The sequence below is a fragment of the Podarcis cretensis genome (genome assembly GCF_951804945.1).
Source record: "Podarcis cretensis genome assembly, chromosome: 2".
Lineage (NCBI taxonomy): Eukaryota > Metazoa > Chordata > Lepidosauria > Squamata > Lacertidae > Podarcis > Podarcis cretensis.
The window spans coordinates 72,367,486-72,382,294 of record NC_137171.1 but is presented as its reverse complement, the minus strand read 5'-3'; the positions used below and the strand labels follow the sequence as shown (position 1 = coordinate 72,382,294).

Here is a 14,809-nt window from a genome sequence, read left to right as displayed (position 1 = left end):
ATGTTTTTGGCCTGGTGGGTCTGATCTCTAATTCCCATCACCCCTGCTGGCCAACTGTCAATCATATGACATCATGACACCCACCTGACAAAGCTGAGCAGCATGGATGGAACAAGAGTCTGCTTCGCCAATGCAGTCCTCTCAGGGAGCACTCTCAAAACGCAGTGTCCAGCAGCTGGTGAGTGAAGGGTTCAATTCTGCTGGCTGCAGTGGTCTGCAGCATCCAGCAGAATTGAGCCATGCCCCCACCAATCAGCTGACATCACCCAGTGACATAATCTGATGGACATGGTTTGGGGAAAATGGCCTCATGGGCCAGCTAGATCCTCTAGGCGGCTGCAAGTTTCCCACCTGTAAGCTGTCAAGTTTTAGTTCTGCTCAACACAGGGAGCAGCAAAGCACCTATGAGTTCCTCCCCCAAATCCCACAAGCTTGCATAGTCCTGCTAAACCAAGGTTTTGTTTAACATGCCATGCGAAGCAGCCCTATAGTGCCATGGCTTACATTTCTATCAGTGATGCTTCTTTTCAAATCACCATCACTAATGGGAAGAGAGATTTATTTTCTCTGCAACTCAGTTTGAAATCTACACACTGGTGTTTTAAAAGACTCGATGCTATGATACTGCCAGGGAAGGAAGCAAAGCCAGAGAAACTGCTTGAAGCCTCTAAAAGTTTATTACTGTACATGGACTGGGTGACAAGGAGAACACAAGTCAGCTGGTAAGGCAATGCTCCCGCCTCCATCCTCTCCACAGATAAAAAGGAGGTCCCTCCAGCAAATCTTGGGAGCAGAACAAACTATGCAGCACCGACTCAGCTTCTGTTATGCAATGCTCTGCGTTATAAAGGAGCACCCTGTGGACCCCATGAACTTGCCCATATTAGGCATAAGGAGACTGAACTGGAGTTTGCTAGTGCATGAAGAAATCCTGATGCAGGCAGCCTAAACCCATGTTTAGCCTTTTTATACTAGCTGAAATTAAACATGAGTAGATCCTTTAGCTGTTTAATTCATAAGGGTATAAATTTAAAATGCACAAAAAATAAAATAAAAAATCCAAACACACAGGAAACCAAAACTAACAAAGCAAAGATCAACAGAGACAAATGAGATGTTCTGCATTTGGGCAGAAACGACAGGAACCCTAAACCCAATTCCAGAGGTACTGGATGGGAGATCCTTGGCTCAGCAGTAGCATATATGAAAAAGATCTCAGAACTGTAGCTGATTCCATGAGCTGAACATGTTTGCAGCAGCAAATAGAGACTAAGATGACTGCATTAACAGAGCTATAGCATCCAAGTCACAAGATGTAATGTTTCTGCTACATTGTGCACTAGTAGGACCTCACCTTCAAGAATAAGACCTCACCTGGAGTACTGTGTCCATTTCTAAGAAGAATATAGGCAAACTGGAATGGGTTCAAAGGAGGGCAGTGAAGAGAGTCAGTGGTATGAAAAAATAAGTCCTAGAAGGAAAAGTTGAAGGAACCAGGTACATTTAGCATCAAGAAGAAAAGACTGAGGGGTGACAGTGTGTGTGTGTGTTCATGGTAGCACTCTTCAAATACTTAAGAGCTCTCAGGCTGTGTATGCACCAGAGTGCTAATGTGCATATAGGCCAGACAGATCTGATTCTTTCATGTGCACACTTGTGCACATCTGCCCACACATTTTCAATTGAATCAATGTTCCCCATCCACACTAGTGGGCAGTGCTTGGTGGTTACAGATAGGTAGCCGTGTTGGTCTGCCATAGTAAAAAAAAAAATTAAAAAAAATCCTTCCAGTAGCACCTTAAAGACCAACTAAGTTAGTTCTTGGTATGAGCTTTCGTGTGCATGCACACTTCTTCAGATACACAGTGCTTGGTGGGATATATTTGCACTGTGTGCTGCTATCCCTTCAATTAGTACTTCCTCACATTCCCTAATTTCTAGAAACCTGAAGTCCACTGTGTACATGAATGCAGGTATTTGTTTACCTGCGCATGCAGCCATTAAAAAAATGAGATACATGTTTTCTGATAGACTAGACTTGCACAAAAAGCAGGTAAAAGAAGGTGTGTGTGTTGCGCCCCCACTAGCAGCCCCCAGAGGAGCACCATTGGGAGCAGTTTTGACAATGGAACCAATTGCAAAGGCTTGGAGAAGCCATCTCATGAGGATGTTCTGCTTCTGAATTTCCTATTTGATGAAATTCCTGAATTGCAGGGTGTTGAACAAGATGATCCTTGGTGTCCCTTCCACTTCTACAATTCTAAGTTTCTATGAAGATGATCTGGTTCAGAAGAATGTTGCACTAGATGGTTTGTTTATTTATTTACATATTTATTATTACATTTATTACTAGCCCTTCACCAGGAGGTCCCAGAGTGGGTTACAGTAATTTAAAATTCAGTATTTTAAAAAGTTAAATCAACTTGCAGGAATAGGGTGGGTCCCAACTCAAACACCTCTCAGACTCAACACATCTGTCTTTTCCCAATAGCTCTATGCACCAATCACATATGAAAGTTATAACCCAGGAAAGCTACTATAACAACAACTGTAATTGATTTTGACCCAGCAATGCCACATCAGTTTCTAATGCCAGGCCTTCCGAGTTTATAATGATACAGAAAATTAAATATAATGCTAACACAAGGAGAGGAAGGAAGCAAATTCTATATCCCTCCAAACCCCCTTCCCAAAATAATATGCCCGTCTTCTCCCGCAGGGGTCTGGCCTCCTTCCACTGAGGCTGGCTCCAGTGGCTTTGCAGAGAGAAGTGCTGACTCCAGAAATATACAGTCATTCTCCTAAAAAAAGGCTTCTAAGAACTTAGTGCACATTTAGAGCTGCAGTCAGAGACTGATTGCACGAGAATAGGGTGTTCAACTTTGCCTTTTCCATCTTTTCTTCCATGTGATGATAGCCAATGGCTGGTGGTGAGTCACCAGCAGGAGGAGACCTGGTCCTCTTTCTCTCGGCCACAGTGGATACCCCAAAAAATCCCTACTGCTCTTTCAGAAGTAATGCATTAATTTGCAGGGAGAGTATGGCTTTCTAGTTGTGCCTTCTACTGTGCCCCTTTCAGGGCTACAAAATTCAAGAGCCCTGGTTTTAATGCCAGCTCCTTCAAACCTTACATGTGGGGAATGTTTTGTCTGGGTGTAAAGGCGAGGACAGTGAATGACCTTAACCTTTCTTCCAGTTCACAACTGTGTAGATTCATAATCACTTTACAAGAGCTGAACTCTCTTCCGGGTCTCATATACAGTGGTACCTCGGGTTACATACGCTTCAGGTTACATATGCTTCAGGTTACAGACTCCACTAACCCAGAAATAGTACCTCAGGTTAAGAACTTTGCTTCAGGATGAGAACAGAAATCGTACACCGGTGGAGCGGCAGCAGTGGGAGGCCCCATAAGCTAAAGTGGTGCTTCAGGTTAAGAACAGTTTCAGGTTAAAAACGGACCTCCGGAACGAATTAAGTACTTAACCCGAGGTACCACTGTATTCCTTAGAGTCTTCTAAGGAATCAGAGTCTTCTGCATACACTAGCTCACCAAAACCAAACAGGGGCACCCCTTATCACCACCCCTTTGCCTGTGCCATCATTAAATGAGATGATCATTAAAGAGTTCATCAGAGTATGGAGTGATTCTGCTGTGACCTAGCGATGCCTGCCAAGGGCAGAAAGAGGGTCAAAAGACTGTGTCCACACTGTGTGTGTGTACGATTCCTGTAAACTAAACATTTCCTGGCAAGCAACTTGTGGGAACAACTGCCTTTCTCGCCTCCGCTTCTCCTCCATGAGGACTAGGGGGCTGCAGAGAAGATCTTCCGCGAAGCGCAATCTAATGTCACAATACAGGAAAGTCCTCGCTCAAGCTTGGCCCGGATCAGCCCGAACCCGCCTGCAAAGTTGCAAGGGCGCTCTAGTCTAGCGACACATCTCCAACCACAGACGGCGCGGAAGGGAAAACGCAGCGAAACTCACCTGCTTCTCCAGCTCGGGACGACCCTCGCTTTCCTTGCCGCCGCCGCTGCCGCCGAAGGGGGGCGCTCCGAGCCGGGTGCTGGGGAGGGGGAAGCGCCTCTCCGGAGTCTCGCCGCCAGTACCGATGGAGGGTAAGATCCGGCTAAATTCTGGGGGCCAGATCCTCGCAGTCCCCCACGGGGTGTCCGTTCCCTGCGGCTGGTGTCTCCCTCTCCCGTGGCTGGCTGAGGAGCGAGGGGCTGCCCGGCTTCTCCTCCCCGCTCTGACTCTCTCCAACCCGCAGCGCCGGCGAGTCAACCCAAAGGGGTGGAGCTGGCTCGAGCGGCGGATCCGAAGTGGCTCCCGCAGGCGTCAAGAGTTGAAGACTCCCTGGGTGGGGCGTCGATCAATGCCGGGAGCCAGCAGAGGAGAAAGGCAGGAGCGGAGCGCGGGGCCCACGCCCAGCAGAAGCCGAATAAGCAGCAAGCAGTCGCGATCGGGAGAAGCGGGCCGCCCGGGGCAGGGAAGGGACAGCCGCCGGCCTCGGCCACGTGCCCGCGCCCACCCGCTTCGCTCTCCACAACCGCGTGGCCTTGCCCGTCGCCCCTTTCCACGGGAGCGGGCCCCGGAAAACCGGAAGGACACTCACTCTTTTGGATGGATAGAGCCGGCCATGATACTGGCAGTAACTTCACTGCTCTCCAAGTGAAGTTAGCCAGTCCTTCCATGAGTCCGGGTTGTAGCCTATGCTAGGCCTACGCCAGAGTGGACCCATTGATGTTAACGGACAGGACTAACCAAGGTTCATTAATGTCAATGGGTCTACTCTTGAGTTGAAGTGAGTTGCGACCCTGGATGCTCTGACCCCCTCATGCTATGCCCAAGCTTCCTTCTTCAAGGGCTTGCAAAAAAAAAAAAAAGAAGAAGAAGAGGTACAGGGGTACCTCGGGTTAAGTACTTAATTCATTCTTAACCTGAAACTGTTCTTAACCTGAAGCACCACTTTAGCTAATGGGGCCTCCTGCTGCCGCCGCACCGCCGGAGCACAATTTCTGCCCTCATCCTGAAGCAAAGTTCTTAACCTGAGGTAATATTTCTGGGTTAGCGGAATCTGTAACCTAAAGCCTATGTAACCAGAAGTGTATGTAACACGAGGTACCACTGTATTTAGAATTCAAACCGTACTGCAATAAAACATGTATTATAAGAAATAAAAGAAGCAATAAAAACACAAATGTTAAATCAGTATGAATATTTAATACAGGCATGCCATAGACCACCCAAATGAAGCTTGCGGAGGCACCATGGGGGAAGGGGGCTGGATGGGACACACAGGGCACCTGGGGAGTGTTCAGCTCTTCCAGCTTCTCTGGTTGGGATCTTACCCCTCAGGGTTTGGGTTTGTTTTTTGGTCAGGCTGTTTTTATACCAACCCCCTCCCCATACTTGTGATCCTAAGCTCCTGTCTCACACCTGTCCCTATGCTCCACTGCTGGCAGCAGGGGGCTGGAGGAGGTGCACACACCCAAGCAATATTGCTCCCAGAAGGGCCTCCTTTTGCTACAGCTCCATGACCCCAGTATTTGCTATTTCTATTGTCCATTCTTGGGCCTCCTTTGCAAGAGCAAGGCGGGTGGAACAGGCTGCAAGGCCCTTTATGACCTTGCAGTCTGCTAACAGAGGCGCAGTCTTTAGCATGGGGTTCTGGGAAAGTTCATGGCTGCTAGTGCAGGCAGCTCTTACTGTAAGGCATTCTCTCTGCCTCCCACTCTTTCTCGGACAGCGGGGTTGCTCACTTCCCCCACTCCCAGCATCTTGTAGAACAGGTTACTGGCTGGCGATTCCCCCCAAGGGCCTGTGGCTTTCCTTTGCTCAGCTACCAGAATGCAACTTGACTTTAATGTATTGCACTTTAAAAACAGCTGCTGGGAATCAAGAGGGCTATAGAGTGTATGCTGGTTTGTTTATTAATGAATTATTGGGCAGTGTGTGTGTCTATATTTCTGTAGGATCTCTACATATACTCTATATTGAGTGAGTGAGTGAGTGTATATACTGTATATATACAGATGTATGTATAACCCACTTTTATATAGTGTTTCCAGCTGTACTCTTTCATGTAGGGTGGTATATGAAAGTGAAAGAGAGAGCAAGAGAGAGAGAGAGAGAGAGAGAGAGAGGGAGAGGGAGAGAGAGAAGGTACTCTCCAATGCATAAGGAGGTAACAAAACCATATAATTCTTTACTGTCACCTTTTGTTTCTGTTGACTACACCCTCATCAATGAGACATGGGGGGGGGACATTAAAAACCATGCATCTGCTGTAATGCATACCGTATTTTTCGCTCTATAAGACGCATCAGACCACAAGACGCACCTAGTTTTTGGAGGAGGAAAACAAGAAAAAAAATATTCTGAATCTCAGAAGCCAGAACAGCAAGAGGGATCGCTGCGCAGTGAAAGCAGCAATCCCTCTTGTTGTTCTGGCTTCTGGGATAGCTGCGCAGCCTGCATTCGCTCCATAAGACGCACACACATTTCCCCTTACTTTTTAGGAGGGGAAAAGTGAGTCTTATAGAGCAAAAAATACAGTACATATGCAGTACATATGCATTGGGAAGCAGCAGATAGTTGTGACTTTGGGGTGTGTGTTTTTAATAAAATAGATGCATATGCAATTCCCAGATGACTCTACATGTGATTTTGACACGGAAGGGGTCTTATGACTACGGCAGACACCACAGACTCAAGCATGTCATTTGGTATCTATAGTCAAAGTTGTAGGTCATATTGCCTTGTAGATGAAATGCCTAACTTGAGCCTGCTAACTGTGTAATGAGAACTCCCTGTAATAGTGAACTCGGGTGGTGAGTACTGATAGAAATGGAGGGGAAACAGCGCCACTGAGAAATGAGGAAGGCATCAGCTTGTACTGGGGGGTTTGTAGAAGCACATTTAAACAAAAAACAAAAAATATTCTCTGGTTACTAAGCATGCTCAGTAACCAAAAAATGTTGATTGACGGATGTCAATTGGAAAATAAAAATAGAAAATGGAGCAGGGAGGGAGAGAATGGAATGGCCTCCTGGAGGAGAGCATGGCTGGCAGGTTCATGCTTGGAGATGAGATTACATTGCAGCATTTTATTGCAAGTCTCAGTTGTAAACATATCATAAAAACAATGACAGTTGGCCTTTCCTAAAGACCTACCCTAAAGACTTGTGATGGGTTGCAACATAGCTTTATCTCACATGCAGCCAAAACTTATGCATGACCCAATGAATTTTATGAATAAATGTGAATAGGAGTGCAGCCTTTATCTATTTATTTAGAAAAACTTGTATACAGCTAACCACAGAAAACCCCCAAAGCTGTGTACAACATAGAGAAAGACATTGAAGTCATCTTATATTAAAAAGGAATGCCACAGGTGTCATCAAAAATATAGGAGGACTGGAACTAGAACTAATGGGGGAAATGGTTGTGCTTTTAACAAATGTCAGGTGCCCCCTGTGGCTGGTGCCTCCATAATAACCAAGGGTGGGTATTGCAGAGCATTCCAAAGGGTAGGAGCTACCACAAAGAAAGCCAGGGGCTTTCAGTTGACATAACCTCCATAGTTCTCACTGACGTTGGAAGAAGCAGTTGTTGCAAATTGTGCTTCGTTTGAAATCACACCTATGGTAGGAATTTAAAGACCTGATGCAGTCAAGAATTTTGCCAAAGGAAGACCTGGCAACTATGCATACTTAAGTGCCTTCCTCAACTGCAATTCATTCTGACATGAGTAATGTTTAATCCACGAGAAAACCAATCCACATAGTTGCATTACAGATACTCAATTTACATCTGTTTTATTTAAAGAAAAATATGATCAGATTGCTCAAATGTTTTGTTGCTGTTGTTGCTGCACCCCTATCCTCAGTAACGGATACTGACTCTGAAACAGGAGGTAGCATATTACTACAGTATCATCAAGACTAGTGGCCACTGATATACAGCATGAGTCTGTCTACTCCCCTTCTAAAGCCATCTACGCTATTGGACATCACTACATCTTCTGGCAGTGAAAACCACAATCATTGTGTGAATAAGTGCTTCCTTTTGTCTGTCCTGAATATAAGCAAACAAACATTGCTTACTGGGAACTTTTCAAGCAGTGAAAAGTTGCCTCAAGAAATTAAAACTGCCTCTGCTCAAAAGATACTCCAGCTACTAGCATGTTTTAAAATGGGCTAGTTGCATCAGCAGAAAAGTTAGACTCTCAAGTCTAGTCTGTATAGCTCTGGGCTGTAGTTAATTTAACCACAGCTTGTTTGTTTGTTTGTCCAAAACCCTGCCCAGTGGCTATAGTATGTGCATTGCCAACGAACTTTGGTCTGAAGGCATGATGTATTGTTGGCTTATGAACCTTGCTTTGTTTAGCTATCGCTTGCCAACATGTGCACACCTGGCAACCTTCATTAACCCTGATTTGTTTGGCTGTCCCACCCCAGTCACTTATCAATGTACAAAAGCATGAGGCAAGAGGAGCTAGAAAACAAATAAAGCCTTAGAGAAACAAACTATGGTTTATTTGATTGTGGGACAGTTCATGGTTAATTCATGGTTTGTTAAACAAACTACAGCTTAGTGTTATGTGCAGAACAGGCCTATGTTAAGAAAGCAGTCAACTAGTACAGCAGAGAGCAAACTATTCTCATAAAATCTGGTAATAAACACATTCATGGGATTTCTGTAATACTGGATAGAAATTATGCATTCTTTCACAATCTGTAAATTGCACAATATGGAGCCTAATTGTGTGCAGGCTTACTCAGAAGTAAGAGTGTCTAAACTGAGTAGGACTTGCTCCCAGCTAACTCTGCATAGAATCTTAGCCTTATATATGTATAATTTTTATTTTGTTGCACAACTCTTCACAAATCCTAATTATGGCCACAATGAACTTAATCAGGCTTGAACACAATCAGTATAATTTGAAGGTGTGCTTCAGAATGGTGTTTAAATTCAGCTACAAATTAGAAATGGCTACACAGTGAACAGGATAAAGAAACAGGCGCAGTCCAAGTTTATGGGTGAAATGTTAATGTACAAAATTCTTCACTGATTAAAGCGAGATTTCAAAACGACTCTGCCAGAATTGCCAAGTTTACAAAAACTCAGTATTAGAAACCTGGCAAGCAGCAAAACCAACAGAGAATTTTGTGATACCATAAACACTGGCAGATTTATTGTGGCAAGAGTGGGTTTCCTTTATTTATGGCTATATCCTATGCTAGCAGCACATGAATCATGTGACATTCCCAACACAAGAACAGCTGACATAAAAAAGAGCTATCAGGTCTGAATAAAGTAAAGTAGGTATTATTGCAGTGGGTTGGGAGTACAGCTTTTTTTTTACACCAGTGAGCGGTGGCAGTAGAAATTAGGGAAGAATAACAAATAATAATAATAATAATAATAATAATAATTAATAATAATAATAATTTATTATTTGTACCCTGCCCATCTGGCTGGGTTTCCCCAGCCACTCTGGGCGGTTTCCATAGAAACCAAAAATACACTAAAATATCACAGATTAAAAACTTCCCTGAACAGGGCTGCCTTAAGATGTCTTCTGAATGTCAGGTAGTTATTTATCGCTTTGACATCTGATGGGAGGGCGTTCCACAGGGCAGGCGCCACTACCGAGAAGGCCCTCTGCCTGGTTCCCTGTAGCTTTGCTTCTCGCAATGAGGGAACCGCCAGAAGGCCCTTGGCGCTGGACCTCAGCGTCCGGGCAGAACGATGGGGGTGGAGACGCTCCTTCAGGTATACTGGGTATAGAATGACGCTTTCTTTTCAAAAGTTAATAATAATTAAAGTAAATAATAATTAAAGTAAATAATAATTAGAATGGCTGGGAGGGTATGCTGCATCTACAGGTTCGTACAGGTGGGAATTGATGCAGTGTACAGGTCACTATATGTCCCAAAAAAGGAAAAGAGAGAAAGGGAGATGTTTTGAGGTACAGGAGACAGCACAAGCACATCTTGAAGCTCCAGGCCAAGAGATAGGAAGAGATAGATTGTAACACCTGGAGAAAGCCAGTATGAGATTCACATCTGATAGATAAATAGTAAACTGCACAGGTTTCCCTCCACTTACACTCTTCCTCCTCAGCTGCCTCCCAGATGCTTGGCTGCCTCCCAAACAAATGAAAACAAAATTCTTTTGAAGCTTCCAATTTTCCAGCCAGTGCTGCCAAGAATAGCAAGTGCTGTCCAGCTTCAGGCAATTGGTGCTTTGTGCTCTCCACCTTTCTGCCTGTTATCAGCAGAGCCAAGAGGACACCAGGCAACCTCTGCACTGGCCTCACGTCAGCCAACATCCATAATGTGGTGGCGCAAGGGCATATTATACGGCCAGCTCAGCTGATGATGTCACTGTTTATTTGTATTTGTATTATTCATTTGTATTTGTATTTATTATTTACATCCTATTAATCATAGGTCCTCTGGGCAATCAAAGTTCCAAGTAGATTATAAAAGACAAAAACACAGTGAACATATCATAATTAAATTTAGAAACAGCATAGATTTTTAAAAACCCTACAGCTACGCTCAAAATTACCTAGTCAAATGGACAGCTAATAAGAGGTAAAAAAAGTAGAGCTGAGAGCAACACAACCTCAATAAAAGCAGGCAAAAGATCCATATCAGTCTGACATAATGTTAATTAAGAATGAAAGAGTGATAAAATAATGTTTAAAAGACCTGGAAGCAGGGGTGAAACTAGGCTTTATTTTAACTGGTTCAAAGACCCAGTTTGGGACACACACACCCCACATTTGTATACACACAGAGAGAGGCTGGGAGCCTCAGTGGTGACCCTCTGGAGGCTTTGCCCGGGGCAAAAAACCCAGCAACCTCCCCTGTAGTTATGGCACTGCTTGGAATAATAGAAGGGCCAGATTCAACTAACTGCAGAAGCCTGCACTAGGACTTCCACTCTACTGCTCCCCTTTTTGGGGGGAGTTGGGAGAAACCCCAAAACATTGTGAGGGGGTAGAAATGGGAGATTGTTCTGTTGGGCAAGCAGAAATATTTGCACCGATGAGACATTTGTAACAGGGTGATGTTAAATTTCTCCTGACGTCTTTGCCTGGCACAAAAAAGGCCATCACTATATGCTTTTTTTAAAAATAAGTAGACGAGTTTGTTCTTTGTTTTTAAAGTGATTAGTAAATAATAATCTAATAATAATAATCTTGGTAGAGATTCCATAAACTGAGGAGAGGGCACCACTGAGAAGGCTCTTCTCAGCTCTTAAATAACAAACTCTAGTCTTCTCTCTGTAAACAGCAAAAGTGACTTTCTCAGCTGTTTGAGATAAAGCTGTGGAAGATGGAAAGTACTGTAATGTTATTCTGGGATTTCAAAAGAGAAGACTCTGATATCTAAGGTGCTTCCAGATGGATGTTTATTGTGAAATCAGTGCTGCTCATGCATGTAATATTTTTTCATCATCCAAACAACACTGTAATGAATGATCAAATGCTGGTCCCTACTTTTTATATATTTAATCTGGAATTTCCTCTTACCATGGAAAATTTGATGAGTAAAAACAAGCTTGTTATACATTTGCAGTCACTGCTAGCATGGAAGCTCATTAGCACATGTGTGTGTGTGTGTGTGTGTGGTTTGTCACACGTATTGTGACATTTTGGTGGTTGGCTCTAATGTCACACCCCTGCTTCCAAGGGCTCACCTAGGAGCACACCTAGCCATCTGTTTCCAGGAGCCCAAAATATATGAATATGCTTATTTTCACCAACTGCTGTGTGCTAGAGGCATGTTTGAACTTTAGCAACCTGGTCAGAAAGAGCTGCTCTCAGAAGTCCTTGGTAAAGTATGCATGGGGGATTACTTCAGGGAGTAGGACTGCAGTACGTACAGTGGGACTTAATTTTTCTTAAATTGAAAAGACCAAGATGTTGTGCAAGGCCTCTTTATTATTTTGGGACAAGCCTTGGGAAAAATATCACCTTTGTGCAAAACTGCAGTATTAATTTTTTTTTTAAAAAAAGAAAAAAACTAATATGGCTATTGCCCCCCTGAAAGCATGGGAAACGTAAGTAAGGTACATTTGGTAACATTTGCTCTTGCACTTTTGTGCACTTCCTTTATAATAAATAAATAAATGTGTGCATGCACTAGTACAGAAATATCTGCATACATGCATACATGCGTGGTCCAGAAAAAGGCAGTGAAGGACAAAAGAGGAGTGAGTGAGGTATAGGAACAGCCCCCCCACACACACCTCTGTACACATTCCGTCAGGCTCCTCCCACTGATGTGGACAGCAGTCAGCAGAAAAACAATGAATATCCAAGACTGAAACACAGAAATGTGTTGAAAGCTAATATGCCAATTGCACATACAGCGAAATCAGAACTGAATGAACCATTTGTGATGTGAGGCTCTCATCTGGAAGCATCCCTCTCCATTGGGAATCAATCGTACTTAACACTGATTTTATGCTTTCTGGCATGATAAACATAAACAGCATGAACTCTGTTTTCCACTGGCAGTGCTCTGCAAAAAACTTAAGTGGTAACTGGTCCTTGAGACTGAAACTCCCTTCTGATCAATCTCTTTTAGGAGATGAATAAAGATAGCTTATAGGATTTACATCTGCTCTGGGAAGGAAAGAAGAGCCAACTGGAGTAGCCTTCATCCCATTGTTATACTTCAGTATTTATTTCCTACTTGTAAAACAGGAGTAATAACGGCTTTCCACACAATACAGTTGTAGGAACAAAATACGTAACTATTATCCGCTCTCATTAGTCTTGGTAGTAATGGGAGCTGTAGTTTGTTAAGGGTGCTGGGAATTGTAGCTTGGTAAGGGGCAAGCTAGTTTTCAGGATTCTTGGGGGGAAGCCATGTGTTTAAAATGTGGTGCGGATGTGACACCAGAGACGCAGTGGGCAAGATGTTTATCTTTACTTAATTTCAGTTGTGTATCCTACCTTTCAGCAGGAAATTCTCAAGGCAGCTTACATACACTTCATAAAAACCCATAGTTTAAGAACACATTTGTGAACAAAATAAATGAGCCCGTTTCTAAGCAGCTGAGCCTCTTCTTCAACTTGGCAGCCTGCCTGGGGAATGGGTTTCCGTCACAGCGGTGCTGGTCATCAAATCCACATGCTGGCAGTCAGTCATGTTAGTGGTTTGTTGGGTCATCCTTCCTTGCAGGCCTTGTCATTGGTCGCCTTTGGCAAGCAGCCTGGAGGGATGTTCTTATATGGAAGCTTTTATTATTATTATTTGGGCACTTGTGGCAGCATTGAAAAGCTCATGGAAGCTGACAGCACTTGAGGAAAATGTGGACAAGTGGGTGGGGGAAACTCTTGAAAGCCAACCTGTTTGTCTTTTCCATTATGAACAATTATTTAAAGCAGCATTTTGGTCTAGTATTCCTGTAACCTTCAAGAAATGCTCTGGTGCCTCATGCACCAGCTTATTTTATCTGAGAGAAGGGTGAGCAACAGCAGCAGTGCCTTATCTCCCGTATTTAGAATAGTTAGTGAGGTCATACTCTCTGGAGTAGGGAGATGTAAACACTTCCCAGCACTTCACCCTCTTGCTGTCTTGGCTTCTGTGTGTTGTTTAGGCTGTGGGTAGCCTGTTCCGGTGTGAAAGTCTCCTGTCTTCTTCTCTGAGCAAAACACACAGCCAAGGCCAGGACCAACTAAAGATAGATAAGTGGAGCTTGGAGAATCTCTCCCCATATAACAGACCTGTGTGCTGATTAGTCCAAACGTAGCATAACCTATGTAGCATAGCCAAATGACACAACAGCATCACAAACTTCCCGATGCTCATGTGCATGTTTGTCGTGGTCATTTAAATAATAATAATAATAATAATAATAATAATAATAATAATAATATGCACAATATGTTGAAGATGGCAAGGATATAGGAACTTCCCATTTCCTCCATGTTTGTTTATTCCTCACTTTCTTCTCTTGACCTATATCCTCATTCACACAGATAACTTCATGTACCCCCACAGCAGAGCGGACCTTACTGATCTTCTGTCATATGGCGCCCTGTCCAAAATTTGGTGCCCCCAAATGGATCTTCTCAATTTTGCACCTTCTCAGCTTGGCCCTCTGTGCGGGAGAGCTACCAGCACCACACTAAATCTGGTGCTGCCCATAGGCAACAATTTAACAGAGTCTTATAGGCAACAAGGGACGCGGGTGGTGCTGTGGGTGAAACCACAGAGCCTAGGACTTGCAGATCAGAAGGTTGGTGGTTCAAATCCCTGCGACGGAGTGAGCTCCCGTTGCATGGTCCCTGCTCCTGCCAACCTAGCAGTTCGGTAGCACATCAAAGAGCAAGTAGATAAATAGGTACCGCTCCGGCGGGAAGCTAAACGGTGTTTCTGTGCACTGCTCTGGTTTGCCAGAAGCAGCTTAGTCATGCTGGCCACATGACCCAGAAGCTGTACGCCGGCTCCCTCGGCCAATAAAGCGAGATGAGTGCCGCAACCCCAGAGTTGGTCACGACTGGACCTAATGGTCAGGGGTCCCTTTACCTATAGGCAACAAAGGTGTATAGTGTATAGTGAAAGGTTCAGCTGCCATTGTATGTTTCCATTTCTAAACAGACTTGCAGACAGAATGATTTTTTAGTTCAATGGGGGTTACTCCCAAGTAAGTATCTAGGTGACCTGTTGATTTTATTGCATGCTAGTGGTTAGCTGATGTGAAACAAGATAAGTTATTACATCACTGTAATAAGCAGGCTCGAGCATTTACATGGTCAGCCTTCCCCAACTTCAAA

The 14,809-nt window shown here is 44.0% G+C and overlaps 1 protein-coding gene across 2 annotated transcripts in view; it reads right to left on the bottom strand.

Annotated features, from left to right (window-relative positions):
- The window catches only part of SEMA3B (semaphorin 3B), a 71,225-nt gene that overhangs the window by 53,111 nt on the left and 3,305 nt on the right, over positions 1-14,809 (bottom strand). The window contains exon 1 of one of the 2 annotated variants that reach the window (XM_079964425.1): positions 3,988-4,127. The exons of the other annotated variant lie outside the window; for it this stretch is intronic. The gene's annotated coding sequence lies outside the window, so the exon portion shown is untranslated. Of the gene's footprint in view, positions 1-3,987; positions 4,128-14,809 lie in introns of those variants that run through there. 2 annotated transcript variants of the gene reach the window in all.